At 34.3% G+C, this 15632-nt stretch overlaps 1 protein-coding gene and 1 long non-coding RNA gene across 30 annotated transcripts in view; one reads left to right on the forward strand and one right to left on the reverse strand.

The window, feature by feature from the left end:
• Positions 1-15632, forward strand: part of LOC147834363 (uncharacterized) — a 332733-nt gene that overhangs the window by 3803 nt on the left and 313298 nt on the right. The gene's annotated exons all lie outside the window — the stretch shown is intronic.
• Positions 6845-8726, reverse strand: LOC147834364 (uncharacterized). The gene is made up of 3 exons (XR_015503619.1): positions 7222-8726; positions 6913-7154; positions 6845-6866 (listed from the first exon to the last, which is right to left on the reverse strand). It is a non-coding gene; the product is annotated as an uncharacterized LOC147834364 (long non-coding RNA).

Here is a 15632-nt window from a genome sequence, read left to right on the forward strand (position 1 = left end):
ATAGTGCTTTACTTTTCCACATTTCTTTGTTACAGCCTTACTCCAAAATGGGTTAAATTGATTGATTTCCTTAACATTTCACACACAATCCCCCATAATGACAATGTGAAGTAGAGTTTTTAAAATTGTTGCAAATTTAGTAAAAGTAAAAAAGCTAATAAATCACGTACATCAGAATTCACAGCCTTTGCTCAATACTTTGTTGAAGCACCTTTGACCGAGATCACAGCCTCAAGTCTTGTTGAATATGATGCCACGAGCTTGGCACACCTGTCTTTTGGACTTATGGCCCATTCCTCTCTGCAGGACCTCTCAAGCTCTATCAGGTTGGATGTGAAGCGATGGTGTACAGCCATTTCAGATCTCTTTAGAGATGTTCAATAGGATTTAGGTCTGGGCTCTGGCTGGGCCACTCAAGGACATTCACAGAGTTGTTGTGAAGCCACTCCATTGATATTCTGGCGGTGTGCTTTGGGTCATTGTCCTGCTGGAAGATGAAGCGTCACCCCAGTCTGAGGTCAAGAGCACTCTTGTGCAGGTCTTCATTCAGGATGTCTCTGTACATTGCTGCATTCATCTTTCCCTCTATCCTGATTAGTCTTCCAGTTCCTGCTGCTGAAACACATCCCCATGATGCCAACACCACCATGCTTCACTGTAGGGATGCTGTTAACCTGGTGAAGAGCGCTGCCTGCTTTTCTCCAAACGTAGCGCCTGGCGTTCACTCCAAAGAGCTCAATTTTAGTCTCATTAGACCAGAGTATTTAGTTTTTTTTGGTCTGAAAGTCCTTCAGATGCCCTTTGGCAAATTCTAGATGTGGAGTGGCTTCCACTTATTGATGATGGAGGCCGCTGTGCTCATTGGAACTTTCAGAGCAGCAGAAATCTTTCTGTTAGCTTCCCCAGCCTTGTGCCTCGAGACAATCCTGTCTCGGAGGTCTACAGACAATTCCTTTGTCTTCATGCTTGGTTTGTGCTTTGACATGCACTGTCAACCCTGAGCCCTTATATAGACAGGTGTGTGCCTTTTCAGATCATGTCCAGACAACTAAATTGAGCACATGTGAACTCCAATGAAGCTGCTGAAACATCTCAAGAATGATCAGCGGAAACAGAATGTACCTGAGCTCAATGTAAAGCTTCACGCCAAAGGCTGTGAATTCTGTTGTACATGTGATTTTTTTTTTACAGCTTTTTTTAATTTTAATGAATTTGCAACAATTTTAAAAACTCTTCTTCACATTGTCATTATGGGGGATTGTGTGTAGAATGTTGAGGAAATCAATCAATTTAACTTATTTTGGATTAAGGCTGTAACACAAAAAAATGTAGTAAAAGTGAAGCGCTATCAATACTTTCCGGATGCTCTGTAGGAACTGACATGTGATGTCCATTGTGATGAACGCTGGGTGCAAAGGGGTTAATGAAAACTTTCCAATTACAGCTATTCAAAGTCGGGCTGAGCGATTTGGCCTAAAATCAAAATCTGATTTAACTAAACATTTTAACTCTACTACAATTATTTTTGTATGAATTTGTTTGTTTACATGAATTTGTTCATGTAATTTTTTTTTTGCCCTCACAGTTCACTGACAGGTTTTGGACGGTAAATATGTTTACGTATTAGAGATTTTTGACTGAAGAGTGCATTACTTGATTTTAAAATAATTGAAGGAAACACACACACACCATCTACTATCTGTGATTATTTATTACACATCAACGTTAAACAACGGAAATAAAACACACACTTCCTAAAACCAGCAGCCACTTTTTTCAAAACAAATAATTTGCACTTTTGGAAACAAAATGTATTTTTTTCAATGTTCAGAGTAGAAAATATAATTTTCAATATAAATAGTTTATTGTAATATAAAATACATAGACTGTAAAAGATATGGACGTACTGTCATACATGGTATATAAGAATACAATTTCACTCGCCTGGCAAATGGAGGCTCGATGAATGTTTTGTGAGCACAATTAAGTTCACAAAGCATGCCATATCATCTGATAATTGTAGGAAATAATTCCAAAAGGCAACCGACTATGTAAAGAAACATAAAACAAAGAAAAAATATGACACGTATGCAAAGTTCAGCGGCTAATCAGCCGGAATCAGCTGAGGTGAAGTGACTGCGACCAGCAAGACTTAGCTGTCACTCAAGTGGCCACGCCCTTAATTATGCAAACTTATTATAGCTTAATATAAACGAAATGAATGTGTTATAAAAAAATGCACCCCCTCACAGTTGTCATGAAGGGTAATATTAGCCAAATAAACCAAAATTTTAGTACCAAGCTGTAAACATCTTTTTTTTTCTGTTGTGAAGTCAGCTGTTTTAACACCGGGCTCAATAGAAATCTGCTCTATTATGGAGCCAGACCCAGCGGAATTTCCATCAATTGCAGTTTAGTTACTTCCGTATTAGCTTCACGAAGGAGAGCGAGAGTTTGCCACTTGAAAAAAAATATGCTGTCTCAAGGCATACCCATACGTTGTTCGTAGTGTATGTGTGTGAATAGTTGTGTATGCATATTTTCCAGTGATGGGTTGCAGCTGGAAGGGCATCCGCTGTGTAAAACATACCGCTGTTGCGGCCCCTGATTAATAAGGGGACTAAGCCAAAAAGAAATTGAATGAATGAATGAAATATATCTATATTTGTTTGTGTGTTAATGTATAGGTGTAATGATGAATGCCGTTTTGCATTGTGATAAAGTTATGACTAAGGTTTGAGATCAGGCCCGACTCCAGCTTGGAACTTTAGGGTGGGCCAAGTGATATTCCAGATATATATATATATATATATATATATATATATATATATATATATATATATATATATATATATATATATATATATATATATATATATATATATATATATATATATATATATATATATATAGTTATATATATATATATATATATATATATATATATATATATATATATATATATATATAGTTATATATATATATATATATATATATATATAGTTATATATATATATATATATATATATATATATATATATATATATATATATATATAGTTATATATATATATATATATATATATATATATATATATATATATATATATATATATATATATATATATATATATAGATATATATATATATATATATATATAGTTATATATATATATATATATATAGATATATATATATATATATATATATAGTTATATATATATATATATATATATATATATATATATATATAGTATATATATATATATATATATATATATATATATATATATATATATATATATATATATATATATATATAGTTATATATATATATATATATATAGTTATATATAGTTATATATATAGTTATATAGCTTTGTTACGGTCAATTCAGTTACAATTTAGTAACTACCTATAAGAATTTTTCTACACATTACTAAATTCATCCATAATGGAGTTCGCAAACAATATAAAAAAACTGTTTATATCTTTAAAGGTAAAACGTTTAATAATTTATGTTTGGAAAAAGATAAATAAATTAAAAAAGAAATGCTTTCAATAAGATACTGGGAGTTTTTAATGAGTTTTATTTCTTAACTTTTTGAAATGTTGAATATACATACAATAGATTCGCCCATATTGCTTTTAATGCATATAATAATATAATGTTTACAATAACTGTAACAAGTGTTTTCACAATGCTAGAACTTAAAAATATCAACATTCCATGCCATTTTCTCTATTTTCTTATCTTATTATTATTAGTTTTTTAAAATTATTTTTTGTTCATAATTATTAATATTTAATGCACCGGAGCCCATGTGGACATGAGTATTTAATTACCCATTTTTGAAAAGCACATCTTTGTATATTAGCCTACTTGTTAGAGGCAGATAGCTAATACATTACCATGTGTCAAAAACATTTTCAGCATGTTTTAACATAAAACATAACATGTTTTAATCAATGCACATATGGCGTTCAGCGTGCTTTACTATATCGCTCTGTGTGTGTGTGTGTGTCAACCTGCTCGCTGAAACATCTTGAATTCTCAATATTTATGCAATATTCATTATTAATTCCTGAATTTTCAATATTACACTTCTGTCAAGCACAACAGTAAACAGGTTAGGACAGGGGTGGGCAAACTCAGTCCTGGAGGGCCGGTGTCCTGCAGAGTTTAGCTCCAACTCTAATAAAAAACACCTGAACATGCCAATCAGTGTCTTCAAGATCACTAGAAATCTATAAGCAGGTGTGTTTGATGAGAGTGGGAGTTAAACTGTGCAGGACACCGGCCCTCCAGGACCGAGTTTGCCCATCACTGGGTTAGGACATCTTGTGTATATGCTTTTGACGTTTTCCCCTTGTCAGTTAAAAAGTCCACTGAGGGAGATCACAAATAATACTTTGAGAGATTTAAAGTCGGCAATCGACTGCACTTTACACGGCTGTCTTATTTTATTAATCAAATCAGTGATATTAATATTAGTTCAGTTTCTAACATCTCAATATTCTCAGTCATGAGAATAGTCAGGAGAAGAGAGCAAAGCGAAAGCAGGATCATGTGTGGATATGCATCGAAATATTGATATTTTTGACACAAACTGCAACAAAGTGCTTTGCACACGTGTTTGAATTTTGTATTTTGCACTTTGCACGAACTTCACTGCTGAAACTGCCTGTGATTACATCCGTTTCTGTGCATCATTAACAGATGAACTTAATATTTGTTTTTTTCCGTGACAGAAAAGCTGTAATGTTTAAGCGAGCACAACACATCTCCAGATTATCCTGCTCTGTGCTGCTGAACTGTTTGCACGATCACGATTCTGTAGAAGTAAAATAAAGGTTAAAATGAGTAGGCTGTTCTTGTTTATACTTCTCAAACATTTAGTAAAGCAACAATAATATTTCATGTAGGCTTACTGTTGGTTAAAATGCTAAATTGTTAATAGACTTAATTATTATTGAATTATTGTGTTTGAGATTAGGGTTGGGCTGATAGACGATGCCATCGCCGATGGCTAATAAACAACACAATGTTGAACCGGCATCGCCGATCCGCCGCCCCACCCATATCGCAAACCAGCTCACGGAAAATACACATTCAGACCCCGTTTACACTATAATATTGTTAAAATGGCATTTTAGAACGTAAATGATTCACATCAACACACCGTGATTTACCTAGCATTTCTGAACAGCCCTCCTGCTGAAACACTGCCTGACACTGCTTCAGTTCTGGAGGGCTGCTTTTGGCTACAGGAGAACCCTGTTTCTGTTTAGAAGTGCATCAGTCTGACATCAGTATTCAGTTCAAGTGTATTTGTATAGCATTTTCCCCAACAAGTATTGCTTATTAGTTGTTATTGATTATTAGTTACCTTAACTTTAACTAATTAACTAGTAACTAATATCTTTTAACGGTTATTATGTATAAACATAGTTTACCTGCAGTCATATACAGTAGTATATAGGTAAGGTCTATGTGTAGAAGGCATTTATTTGTGTATTAGGTGTGTGTGTGTTGGCCTCTCAGTGCACAGAGCCCCATGTTCGGCTGGCACCGGTTTGGTCAGTCCTGTGATTTTATGCAGTCTTCTGATTGGACGAGTGGCAGATGTGTTTAAGTTCAGCATGGGTGTCAAGTTCAAGTGTGGGTCAGTAGTTCATCCTGGCTGACTTTCTCAGAGAGTTTGTCTGGTCTCTGCTGATCTCTGCTGGTCTGCTCCAGTGTTGCAGTGTTAGAGGCTTTCCAGCAGTGCGTTTGTCTCCATCTGCTGGTTGGTTGATGGCTATTGTACTTTTTTTTATTGTTTGCTTTAAATTAATGTACTAATAAAGAATTTTTTATATATATATATATATATATATATATATATATATATATATATATATATATATATATATAAATAAATAAATAAATAAATGAATAAAAATCCCTGCATGGTTTAGCTCCAGCTTGCCTCAACACACCTGCCTGGATGTTTCAAGTACACCTAGTAAGACCTTGACTAGCTTGTTCAGGTGTGTTTGATTAGGGTTGGAGCTCAAATCTGCAGGACACCGGCCCTCCAGGAACAAGTTTGGTGACCTTTGCTCTAGACACACACTCAATTTGCACACACTGCACACACACTCTATATGCAAACACACACATATATACATACAGTTTATACGCACACACACATTCATGAATATATACACACACACACACACACTCTCTATACAAACACATACACACTCTATACAAACACACACATATACACACTCCATATGCACACACATGCATTTATACATACTCCACACACACACACACACACACACACTTTATATGCAAACACACACATATAAACACAAACTCTACGCACACACATAAAGTATTCGCTTTATACAACCAGACTATATGCACACGTACTACACACACACACACACACACACACACACACACTATACACTATACGCATATGCTCTACACACATTCTATATGAAAGCCCACATATATACACACACACACACACACACACTTTATATGCACACATAGTACCCACGTCATACACTAAACGCACACACATGCTCTACACACACACACACACACACACTATATGCACATAGGTGCACACTATACTGTATGCAAACACACAGATATATACACACACTATATGCAAGGACACATGTGCTCACTCTATACGCACACACATACAGTATATATTCTATACAAACACACTCTATATACACATACAAACAAACAAACAAACACACACGTATAGACACACACACTATACCCACACACATACCATATCCACTCTATACACACACTCTGTTTGCACACATGCACTCTATATGCAAACATGCACATGTCTACATACACACAAACACATACTCTACACACTCTATATGCGCACACACACACACATACACACACACACACACGCACACACACACACACGCATGCACTCTCTACACACACACTATATGCAAACACTCATATGCACACACATACAGTATCTGCTCTATACACACACATTCCATATGCAAACACACACATGAACGCACACACATACAGTATCCAGTCTAAACGTACACACACACACACAGTAACCACTCTACGCGCACACACACATACATTATGCCCTCAATACAGACACTCTAGACACACGCATACTCATATATACACACACACACACACACACACTCACTCACTCTATATGTGCACACACTACACACCCACATCCAAATTACACTACATAAGCATACACTATATACACTAAACTACACACACACACACACACACACACACACACACAGAGAGCGTCAATTTTCGTCCCACGGTAACAAGTCCTCATGAGTCTGTCTTTGTTTAGGTTTAATATCCCACGAGGATATAAAAACGACACACACACACACACACACACACACACACACACACACACACACACACACACACACACACACACACACACACACACACACACAGGCTGCACATTTCAGAAAGCAGGTAGAAGGCCTGTGTAAATGAGTGTTACTGTTTGGTTGTCAGTATATAAGAGGCCAGCAGATGGCAGCAGTGCTCCATTAATGAATCCACTGGAACAGGAGCAACAGTTTTGCTCAAATGTACTTTTGTTCTTGGTCTCATCATAAATAATGAATAACCGTGTGACAACAGTTGAGCTCTGCATATTTTAATTTAGATGAAACTATCTGACAAGTGCTTTATACTTAAAAGAATCAGCAGCTTCTTCATCAAGCTTATATACTTCAGCAGACCTTTAAGTGAAAGCTGTTTGAATGCTGGAGATTCAGCCTCAAATAAAGACTTCAGTAAGTCACACAGAAAACAATTCTTTGAATACGTCTTCAGCTCTGCTCATGTCCCGTATGTGTCGGCCACTTCAGGACAGTTGTGTTGTTTGTAACTAAAAACAATCTGAACACCTTTTCTCGTGTGCAAAACATGGGGATAATTGTAAATTTGTTTGTATTCGATATTTGGAGTATTTATTTGTTGAATGTATGTATAATTTCATGTTTTTAATCACTACATGTAAGTGGGGATGCATTGCTATTAACCGCGCCTTAATTTGTCACGGTTAATTAATCGTGGGCGAAGTAGGTAGTGCTGTCGCCTCACAGCAAGAAGGTCGCTGGTTCGAACCTCGGCTCAGTTGGTGTTTCTGTGTGGAGTTTGCATGTTCTCCCTGCATTCGCGTGGGTTTCCCCCACAGTCCAAACACATGCGGTACAGATGAATTGGGTAGGCTAAATTGTCCGTAGTGTATGAATGTGTGTGGATGTTTCCCAGAGATGGGATGCGGCTGGAAAGGCATCTGCTGTGTAAAAATGTGCTGGACAAGTTGGCGGTTCATTCCGCTGTGGCGACCCCGGTTTAATAAAGGGACTAAGCCGACAAGAAAATAAATGAATGAATAATTAATCATGAAGGCTTCTCAACACTTTTCTGCATTGAACAAAAACTGCTGCATCTTAAAGTGATGCCAACTGAGTGCTAGTTTGAAGTTCGGAGCTTGTACACCATGCACACTGGATTAACTATGGCTGAAGCGATCAACTAAGGGTCAGTCATATGTCGCGTATTTTGCATGCACACGTTTAATATTTCCAATGGAGGTGCATGAGTTGCATATATGGAGCGACGGACTTGTGCTTTTCTAGATGCACATACTAGTTGAAAGAATGCCGCGAGTGCCCTACTCTGAGGAAAAAAAAGCCAAAATAAAAAATACCAAACAATTTTGTTATATAATTGATCAAAAGGTTCAGCAGCCTTTGAATACAATTCTTCACTGTAAAAGGGAAATACTTGGCTATTATGTAACTTGGATTTACATTAGACAAATTTGTTTATTGATTTAAAAAATATATATATTTTATTTATTTAAAAAATAATTTTAAATTTATTTTAAGTTCATTTATTTATTTTTTTATTTATTAAAATGCATAATTTATTAATTTTATTTATTTATTATAATTTTTATTTGTTTAAATTAATTAATTTGTATTAATTTTAAATTTATTTATTTAAATGCTATTTATTTATTTAATTAAATAAATTTTAATGATATAACAATTTTATTTTCAGTGTAAAATTGTTTAAATGCTAAAACATTTTTCACTTATTTACATATCTACTTATATTACTTGTGTGTATATATATATATATATATATATATATATATATATATATATATATATATATATATGTGTGTGTGTGTGTGTGTGTGTGTGTGTGTGTGTGTGTGTGTGAGCAGTATCAAAAGAGTAGCAGTGCGATATGGCTGTATATTGGCACTGATGGGAGGCGTGCGTTGACACGAGGCCACTGACTGAGTGTTCCACCAGTGACAATATACAGCCATATTGCATTTCCACGAGTTTGATATTGCATTTATACAACAGTTCGAAAGCATAATCATGTAAATAAAACAGAAAATTAAACACGGAGAGTCTTAAAACCTTTTTGTATAAGGAACTACTTTCTTCCACAATTCATTCACATCTGCAGCAGAAACCATTGCTCATTCACCAACGACACTGTAGAGCTAGTGTTTGAATGATTCTCTAGCGTAATGTCTAAAGTGAAGACAAATTTTGCTCACATTTGAAGATTATAAGGCTGAACAGCATGAAATGTCATCAGTCTACAGAGATCTGCCAGTATTTCTCTCTTGTAATCGGGAGATCACAATAATTAACCCCAAAAAGCCAAAGCAAAGCAAACACTAGCAGATTACTGTGGTATAAATGCAGCAGAGAGAGATCAACAGTGTCATTTACCTGATAATCCCACCAATTTCCCTCAATTTCAACTTCAGCTTATGAATGTTTTACCCAATGAATACAGCAAGTGATGCAGCGTCTGTATTCGATCATAGCTGCGCTGGGTTTCGGAGGTGTTGTGAACTGCGCTCTTCATTTAGATCTCAGTAATACCGAGTTCCGCTTTAATAGGATTAGGCTTTAGTCTCCAGCTCGATCTGCTTCTAGGATGTCAGGTGAGCTTGAGACTATTAAAAAAAGCTGTCGCGTTGTTTACAGTCTTTTCTCAGGGTATTTCCAGCTCTCCTGTAATGTTATCTGACAGTTTTCTGCTGAGCAATTGTTCCTGCAGGAGCAAATTAAAAAGTCTAATCTCTGTAGGCTTTGATGCAGGTGTGCAGAGGCTGATTTTTTTTGTACTGTAACCAAGCATGAAATATTTCATTATCTGATTCCTACAATGCAGTCTTTTTTTGTTTTCTCAGCTTTTGGGTGGATTATGTAACCGGTGAGGGACTAAAACTGCACAAACACACACGTACTGTAGCAGGTAGAGTCTAAATAAAGGAGCCAAGAACACCACCTACGCTAAAAATGTTTGAGTGAAAATAAATAAGGGGGTTCTTGGATTTTTCGTTTTTAGTTGGATGATTAGACCAACTTTAGTTTTACTGGAAACCTGTATAATTTAGCTTAAAGGATTTGGCTTAGTTTAAAAATAAGGTGGCATGGTGGCTCAGTGGTTAGCACTGTCGCCTTACAGTAAGAAGGTCACTGGTTTGAGTCCCGGCTGGGCGGCTTGGCATATCTGTGTGGCTCTGTTTGCATGTTCTCCCCGTGTTGGTGTAGGTTTCCTGCGGGTGCTCCGGTTTCCCCCACAGTTTAAACACGTGCTATAATTGATGAACTAAATTGGCTGTAGTGTATGAGTGTGAATGAGTGTGTATGGGTGTTTCCCAGTACTGGGTTGAGGCTGGACAGGCATCCGCTGCTAAACTATGCTGGAATAGTTGGTGGTTCATTCCATTGTGACGACCCCTGAATTAGAGACTAAGCCAATAAATTGTTTACCTTTTAATTTCACATATCTTTAATAATCATGAAGATTTGTTTTTGGGCGTCATGGTGGCACAGTGGGATCGCCTCAGTAAGAAGGTTGCTGGTTTGAGTCCCTTCTGGGTCAGTTGGCATTTCTGTGTGGAGTTTGCATGTTCTCCCTTGTTTGGCGTGGGTTTCCTCCGGGTGCTCCGGTTTCCCCCACAGTCCAGACACATGCGCTATAGGGGAATTGGGTGAACTAACATTGTTCATAGTGTATGAGTGTGTATGGATGTTTCCCAGTGATGGGTTGCAGCTGGAAGGGCATCCGCTGCGTAAAACACATGCTGAATAAGTTGGCGGTTCATTCCGCTGTTGCGACCCCAGATTAATAAAGGGACTAAGCCGAAAAGAAAATGAATGAATGAAAGATTTGTTTTTGTAGTTCGATGATTTGACAAACATTACTGCAGATCTCTGCAGGATTTTGGTTAGTTTAACAAAATAAAACTGTGAGGAATACGTTTTCATATTTTTACATTTGCTTTTTAATTTTTGCAAACATTTTAGTAATTGTTTTTTGTTTTCTTTTTAATTATTGTCTGTCATTTATATGATGTTTTGATTTAAATTCACATTTCACTATCATAATATTATAGGTGTGTTTGAAAATATATAAATTTTTGTTTGTATTGAAAGTTTTAAATGCGTATATAGTGTTTCTTTATTTAAAAAAAGTTGGAAGAAATTGGTTAGAATAATAATAAAAAAAGTATATATTTGTAAGTTGAATTTTTTTTCTCTGAAATATTAATAATAATAATAATAATAATAATAATAATAATAATAATAATAAAAATTATTGGTATAAATATTAGTTATTTATCTTTATTATATTTTAATATAATATTATTTAATAATATATACTTATTAGATTCATATTTTGTTTATTTTTAGTTTTAGATGACTATAATAGCCATAGACAAAAATGTAAATAAATATTTGTGTATGTATTGTAAAAGTCATATTTATTCATATTAATAATAACTGTTTAATAAATTTTTAATTGTCTATATGCCTCATGCCTAAATGTCCACTTTATATTGCTTTTTCTTTGTTTTAACCATAGCAATCATTAAATAAATGTATTATTAAATAATAATAATAATAATATCAATAATAATAATGATGATGATGATGATGATACTAACATTATGATTATTATTAATAATAATAATACCAATAATAATAATAATAATAATAATATCAATAATATTAATAATATTAACAATAATAATAAGAATAATAATAATAATAATAATAATAATAATAAAATCAACAATAATAATAATAATAAAATCAATAATAATAATAGTAATAATTATAAATAATAATAATAATAATAATAACATCAATAAAAATTTATAATAATAATATATTTAATGTAAATACTTAAAAGTTTAATATACTAATTTAATAATAAAAAAATAACCAGTTTCCTCCAAGGCCAATTCTGTCTTTTGATTGACTTTAGAGTCTTGACGAACTTGATCAATTTAAGACAGTCAGATCTCTCTTTAAACAAACAACCTGTGCCATTTTCCACAAAAGTCTCCATTTGCACTATTAAATCTCATTGCACACCAATGCCAGCCTGCAGTCTCCATGCGTATATCGAGTATAAATATAATTATTAACCGCTGAGCTCAGTGACTCTTCCTTCTGCAAAAGCTCCAGGGTGTTTTTTAGATTCAGGGATGGATCTGCACTGTGGAGAGCCAACTGGCGGAGCAGATCCATGAAGCACAGCAGAGCATTGCTGTAGTTTACGCCTGAAATGCAGATATTCAGTGTTGGAGCTGCTGCTGATTAAGACATTGTTCACTGTCATTTTCTGCCCCTGGAAGAAAAATTATAATGTTCATACAGAGATAATACACTGAGATCTGGGATAATGATATTAAATGATTGATATTTATCACTAGTCGCCACAGCGGAATGAACCGGCTACTATTCCAGCATGCTGCATGTTTTACACAGCGGATGCCCTTCCAGCCACAACCCAGCACTGGGAAACACACTCATACACTACGGCAAATTTAGTTAATCAATTCCCCTATAGTACATGTGTGACTGGATGATTGGACTGTGGAGGAAACCGGAGCACCTAGAGGAAACCCATGCCAACACGGGGAGAACATGCAAACTCCACACACAAATGCCAGCTGACCCGCCTAGGACTCAAACTAGCAACCTTCTTGCTGTGAGGCCACTGTGCCTTTAATGCATTATTAAAGTGGTAGTTCACCCAAAGATAAAAGTTTACTCACCCATACTTGTTTCAAACCTTAATGAGTTGCTTTAGTTCAAACAAAGCTAAAAACCTGTAACCATTGACTTACACTGTAGGAAAACTAATGAATGTCAATGGTTACAGGTTTTTAGCTTTGTTTGAATGTCTTCTGTTGTGCTCAATAGAATAAAGAAGCATTTAGGTGCAAATTTTGGGTGAACTACCCCTTTAATAATGCATTAGTGACTTTATTTTTATTAACTAATGGTAACAAAACCGATATCTACTGTAATAAATGTATTATTCATTGTCTATGCTAGTAAATACATGAACTAATAATACAACCGTAATATAAAGTATTATCCAGAACATTTAGTGCAAAACTACACACAGTTAGGTAGATTAGCCCATAGTGTACAGTATATATGGATTCAGCTCTTCTGCAAGCATGCTTCATGAACCTATAATTAATAATACGTGTACATCAATTATTAATAATCGTAATTCAGCATTTACTAATGCATTATTAAAGGGATAGTTCTCCCAAAAATTAAAGTTTCAAACCTTTATGAGTTTCTTTAGACTATTGAACACAAAATAAATATTTAAAGAAAGCTAGAAACTGGTAACCATTCACTTGCACTGGTTTTCCTACAGTGTAAGTCAATGGTTACAGGTTTTCAGCTTTGTTTAAATATCTTCTTCTGTCCTCAACAGAATAAAGAAGCATTTTGGTGCATTTTTTTAGGTGAACCACCCCTTTTAATAATGCATTAGTGACTTTTTTTTTCATTAATGTTGACAAATACGTATATATCAACTGTAATAAATGTATTATTCGTTGTTTGTTAATGCTAGTAAATGCATGAACTAATAATACAACCATATTATAAAGTATTATCCAGAAAATTTAGTGCAAATCTACAAACAGAAAGATAGAAACCGGTAACCATTCACGTTCATTAGTTTTCCTACAGTGTAAGTCAATGGTTACAGGTTTTTAGCTATGATTGAATGTCTTCTGTTGTGCTCAAAAGAATAAGGAAACATTTGGGTGCATATTTTGGGTGAACTACCCCTTTAATAATGCATTAGTGACTTTATTTTCATTAACTAAAGTTGACAAATACAGATATCTGATGTAATGAATGTATTATTCATTGTTTGTTTATGCTAGTAAATGCATGAACTAATAATACAACCACATTATAAAGTATAACCCAGAACATTTAGTGCAAAACTACACACAGTTAGGTAGATTATCCCATGCTGTACAGTATATATGGATTCAGCTCTTCTGCAAGCATGCTTCATGAAGCTATAATTAACAATACTTGTACATCAATTATTAATAATCATAATTCAACATTTACTAATGCATTATTAAAGGAATAATACACCCAAGAATGAAGATTCTATTATCATTTTCTTACTCTTTACTAGTTTTAAACCTTTATGAGTTTCTTTATTCAGCTGAATACAAAAGAAGATATTTAAAGAGAGCTAGAAACCTGTAACCATTCACTTCCATTAGTTTTACTACAGTGTAAGTCGATGGTTACAGGTTTTCAGCTTTGTTTAAATCTCTTCTTTTATGCTCATTATATTATTATCCCATGCTGTACAGTATATATGGATTCAGCTCTTCTGCAAGCATGCTTCATGAACCTATAATTAACAATACTTGTACATCAATTATTAATAATCATAATTCAGCATTTACTAATGCATTATTAAAGGGATAGTTCACCCAAAAATTAAAGTTTCAAACCTTTATGAGTTTCTTTAGACTATTGAACACAAAATAAATATTTAAAGAAAGCTAGAAACCGGTAACCATTCACTTGCACTGGTTTTCCTACAGTGTAAGTCAATGGTTACAGGTTTTCAGCTTTGTTTAAATATCTTCTTCTGTCCTCAACTGAATAAAGAAGCATTTGGGTGCATTTAGGTGAACCACCCCTTTTAATAATGCATTAGTGACTTTTTTTTCATTAATGTTGACAAATACGTATATATCCACTGTAATAAATGTATTATTCGTTGTTTGTTAATGCTAGTAAATGCATGAACTAATAATACAACCATATTATAAAGTATTATCCAGAACATTTAGTGCAAATCTACACACAGAAAGTTAGTAACCGGTAACCATTCACGTCCATTAGTTTTCCTACAGTGTAAGTCAATGGTTACAGGTTTTTAGCTATGATTGAATGTCTTCTGTTGTCCTCAATAGAATAAGGAAACATTTGGGTGCATATTTTGGATGAACTACCCCTTTAATAATGCATTAGTGACTTTATTTTCATTAACTAATGTTAACAAAACCGATATCTACTGTAATAAATGTATTATTCATTGTTTGTTTATGCTAGTAAATGCATGAACTAATAATACAATCACATTATAAAGTATAACCCAGAACATTTAGTGCAAATCTACACACAGTTAGGTAGATTAGCCCATAATGTACAGTATATATGGATTCAGCTCTTCTGCAAGCATGCTTCATC

Source organism: Danio rerio, chromosome 12 (assembly GCF_052040795.2).
Source record: "Danio rerio strain M-AB ecotype USA chromosome 12, GRCz13ab, whole genome shotgun sequence".
NCBI classification, from domain to species: domain Eukaryota; kingdom Metazoa; phylum Chordata; class Actinopteri; order Cypriniformes; family Danionidae; genus Danio; species Danio rerio.